This window comes from Chrysochloris asiatica, unplaced genomic scaffold (genome assembly GCF_000296735.1).
Source record: "Chrysochloris asiatica unplaced genomic scaffold, ChrAsi1.0 scaffold00011, whole genome shotgun sequence".
NCBI classification, from domain to species: domain Eukaryota; kingdom Metazoa; phylum Chordata; class Mammalia; order Afrosoricida; family Chrysochloridae; genus Chrysochloris; species Chrysochloris asiatica.
In genome coordinates, this window is record NW_006408529.1 from 13,049,468 (window position 1) to 13,054,731 (window position 5,264).

Here is a 5,264-nt window from a genome sequence, read left to right on the forward strand (position 1 = left end):
TCACCCAGGAGACATCAGGCAAGTGGTCGGGTCCCCCTCAAGGCAAACACCCTTCTAAGACTAAGGCTTAATGGGAATGCATGCTCTGGTTGGTGAACACATTCATCACCGAAAAGGGGAAGTGAGGGAAAAATAGCAATGAAGTTACGAACTATGTCCTACAATGCTCAATAGACTCCTGTGAACCCAGATGGAGACCTGGTTGGACAGCAGTGTGCCAAGTCCAGGGGACTCTTGGACCCAGAGTCAGCAACATAGCCACAAAAGACTGGAGTGAAGAGTGAAGTGTCCAGCTGATAAGAAGAGAGGGCATATGCATAAGTACACCCATTTACAGATAATACCCAATTGACCTGGCTTCAATGGCTGGATGATCAGAGCTCAACCAGAAGAAGAAAGAAGAGGGAAAAAAGAATAATCTGATACAATTTGATGAACTTGACCTACACCTATGGAAGCAGTAGCTCAAAAGAGTGAACAAATCTCCACATTCCCACCTCCACCACACATGGAGAGGACAGGGATGGGCAACTTGGACATTAGCTACCCAGAATGGGGGAGCTAGAGAGGTAAGAAGTGCCTGGCTTACAAGCTTTCAGGAGGGAACCTAGATTCAGAGGACGTGGAGCAAGGTAGAAACTCCACTAAGTAGTATCCATTCTGCCTAGTCAGGGCTGATAAAAGGAGATGCAGATAGGTCCCTTGCAATACAATAGTGAATAATTGTTATCAGGACTGATTGTAAGGACTGGAAATGTGAAGGTGGACATTTGGGGGCAAAGGGAGGGGAGTGATTAACCTTACAGTCTAGGAACAGAGCTCCCTGGGACCATCAAAGGAGAAGAGCAGAGAATGAAACTCTACCCAGAGAAGCAGTGATGCCAGGGATGGAGGCAGAGATGATGACATGGGGTGACGGAGCGGCTGGAGACTTTGGACCTGGAGAGGGAGAGGGGTGGTATGCGGATGACCCGGGGGCAGGCTTGCAGGGTATACCCTTTGGTTGATCAATGATGCATGGAAGGGATTGTGACCATGGCAAGGAAACGATATACGATGGAATCAGTGTGAAGCTGATGTCTTCCCATGTAAACTATCACATAATTCACAATAAAGCATTAATAAATAAATGAAGTACAGGTAAAAAAAAAAAGTCTTCCTAAATCACTGTCCAACTTTTACATGCATATGAGGTTATTGAAAATACCATGGCTTGGGTCAGGTGCATCTTAGTCCTCAAATTGATATCTTTGCTCTTCAACACTTTACAAAGGTCTAGTGAAGCAGATTTGCCTAATGCATGCAATATGCTGCTTCTTTGAGTGTTGATGGCTGATCCAAGAAAAATGAAGTCTTTTACAACTTCAATCTTTTATCCATTTATTTGGATGCTGTTTATTGGTTTAGTGGTGAGGATTTTTGTTTTCTTTACATTGATCTTCATCATTAAATATTTTGTCTTTACTCAAAATACAAACCTCAGCAAGCAAGGTTGCATAATCTGCATATCGCAGGTTGTTAATGAGCTATCGTCCAATCCTGATACCACATTTTTCTTCATATAATCCAGCTTCTCAGATTTGATCAGCATATTGATTTAATAAGTATGGTGAAAGAATACAACCCTGTTGCACACCTTTCTTAATTTTAAACCATTCGGTGTTTCCTTGTTCTCTTCAAACAACTGCCTCTTGTTTTCTTATGTACAGGTTCCTTATGAGTACAATTAAATATTCCAAAATACTCATTCTTTGCATTGTTGTCCATAGCTTGTCATGATCCACACAATCGAAAGCATTTGTGCAGTCAATAAAGCACAGGTAAACATCTCAATGGTATTCTCTGCTTTTAGCCAAGATCCCTCTGACATCAGTAATCATATCCCTTGTTCCATGTCTTCTTCTGAATTCAACTTGAACCTCTGAAAGTTCTCTGTCAATGTATGGTTGCAGCCATTTTTTGCATTATCTTAAGTAAAACTTCACTTGCATGAGTTATCAATGACATTGTCTGATGATTTCCACATTCCATTGGATCACCTCTGTTTGGAATGGGCACAAATACAGATCTCTTCCAGTCAATTGGCCAGGTAGTTGTCTTTCAAATTTTTTGGCATAGATGAGTGAGTGCCTTCAGTGCTACCTCACTTTGTTTGAAAAATTGCAATTTGTAATCCTTCTATTCCCAGTTCCTTTTCCTTTGCCAAAGCCTTCAAGGCTCTATGGGTTCTTCCTTCAGTACCATTGGCCCTTGACCATATGCTACCTCTTGAAACGGCTGAACATCGATAGTTTCTTTTTGGTACATTGTTAGGTTAGCAGTCAATCAATTCACGTGCACTACTCAAACTCTTGTTGTCATTGTTGTTAAATGCCATAGAGTTGGTTCTGCCTCATAGCCGCCCTGCATTGGGTGGTTTCTGGGGCTTTACATCTTTGTGGGAGTGAAGAGTCTCATCTTTCCCTCAAAGAGTGGCTGGTGGGCTCAAACCTCAGACCCTATTGTTCTCAGTACAGTACTTAGCAGTATGCAGTCACTGCATTCCCCATCTAGAGCTTGTTTTCAAGTGCCATCAGGTTGGTGCTGAATCATAGCAATGGTGTATAGGGTTTCCGAGGAACATCTGGTAAGTTTGAACCATCAATCTTAAGGTCGAAACCAACTTTGTGGTCCAGTGCTTTATCCTACAGCGCCACACCAGGATTCCAGTTAAAGCTTGCTGTTGTTAAGGGCCATCAAGTTGGTTCCAACCCATAGCGACCCTGTGTAGGGTTTCTGAGGAGCAGCTCAAGAGCCTGAACCACCGACTGACTTTACAGTTCAAACAGACTTCACAGTCCATCAAATTAACACACAGTACTGTTAGAGCTACCAATATTCATCAATCAACATTAAAGTTCTCTTCAGAAGTCAAGAGGATTCAAATTATCTAGTGTAGAGGGAAAAAGATCTTTTTCTGAAGCTCCACATACATCCAACTGGAAATAATGGCTATTCCTCATATTTGCAACCATCATATCTGGTCTGCCACAGAATCAAGGGTGAACTGTGACAATAAGGCTAAAGCTAATTCTTTCCAAGCAAATTTTTATTTGTGAATATTTTATTTTTATTAAGTGACTATTGACCCTAATTCTCGGTGTATCTTCTTTCACTATTTTAATTCTGTATGTCCATGGGCAGATTTGGTCCATATACACAAAGCTGACTGAGCTAATTCTCATTGCACTTGGACATCCCCATAGACAGGAAGTAATAATGCTCCTTTCTTCCATATAAAGAACTGAAAAACCTCAGGTTTTCCCTTTGGAAATTGGCATATGCCTAGAGACATTTTGAAACAGTTTGGGATTCTCCTGAAGGACTATTTTAAAACTATGTGAGCCTAGGCAAGAATGGTGGGTTTTGAATATGCATTCTTATTAATAGAAAGTTTCCAGGATTTCTGAAATTACATTACAGTCCTAAAATCCTTTTTATTTGTTTATAGACAAAAAGGCTTAGATATTCATAATTCACAATAAAGCACAGGCAATGATATTTCCTAATGCTAATATACTGAGGAAAAGGTGACATTCGAGAAGGATTAGCTCCTACTAGATGCACATTTTTATGTAAATGAATGACTGATCCTATAGTTTCAGCAAAGTTTTATAGTTATAAGTAAAAAATATGATAAAGACCAGGTGTGGCACTGTAGGATAAGCCCTGGACCACAGGTTGGTTTGAATCACAAAGTTGGCAGTTCAAATCCACTAGCTGCACCTCAGAAACACTATGCAGGATTGCTATGAGTCGGAACCAACTTGAAGGCACTTAACAACAACAACAACAACAACAACAACAGCTTACCTTCTCTTCCTGTGCACCCTAAAAAACAAGCATAAAAAGAACACAATAACCTTGACTCATTATTTCAATATCACATCAAATATAACACCAACTATGTCAAAATTACGAAGATAAAATCATATTCTCAGTTTACCAATTTCAGGCAATAATCTACAAATACAATTCCTTAACCTCCCAAAATTTATAAAGACTTAGTGCCTTAGAGCCTTTTCTAATCCTCAGGAAAGAAAGCATATTTTGGTTTTTTAGACAAAATTTTAGACTAAAGCTTATAGATAATGGTGACTGTTAGTGAAGGCTAAATAGTCATCTTCAGTCTAAACAAAAAGGCGTGGGAATGAGCCTCAGAAGAAAAATTCTCGAAGACATGTGGAGAAGCCCAATAATATATCATCTGTGCATTTCTATAAATATCATTATATCTACCTACCGTAATGCATAAGGTGTACATTATATCGCACTAGAGGCTTTTTAAGAGGTGATTTTTCATGTGCATATAAATTTCAAACAAGATGTTGTCTGTATTCAGTAAGTTACTAGCCTCTGAGACCCATAAGAGAAATTCTAAATTGACAATTTTCTTCCAGAAAAGGTATGAAAGAAGACCCCTGACAAGTAATAATGTAATAATTTTCTCTTCAGTCTAACACTCAACAAACCCAGTTATTTTCTCTAACCAAGATCTATTAAGTATAATAAAAGTAAACGATACAGGGTCCACTAGACATATTTTACGTATATTCTGGCTAAAGACCAAATTCACCTAATTTCCACAATATGTGAAGAATAATTGGAAAACAAATGGATCCTAGAGCTTCACAGATTTTTATTTAAAAGTTAAATGAAGATTTGTATGAGAAACAATTACTATACATTTGGTCTTTAATAACCTGGAACAACAGAAGAAGAAGGAGTCAGGAATAGAGGAGGATACGAAATAAATGGCTAATTGCCTCTATGAACAACTGCCTCCTTTGTTATGAGACCACCTGGATGGGGTCCCACTACCATACTGAACAAATGATCAAAATTGATCAAATATTCCATAGAGGAGTCCTGATCGTAAGTGGGGAAATGCCAAACAGAATTTTATTTAATATTTCCTGGAGCCACAAAGGTTGGATGAACTCCTAAAACTATTATGGATAGTTATGGAAGCTATTACGACATAATCTTTAAACTTTAACCAAAAATATCCACTTAAATCTTCTTAAAACCAAACAATACTTTAGCATAGTAAAAGCTAGTCTGTCACCACTTGTTTGTGGTACTACGGTGACTTGGGTGTTGCTGGAAGCTGTATCATTGACGTTTTAAACACCAGCAGGGTCATCCATGGTGGACAAGTTTTAGCAGTGCTTTCAGACTAAACAAACAAGGAAGAAAGATAGTCAAACCACTCCTGAATGGTT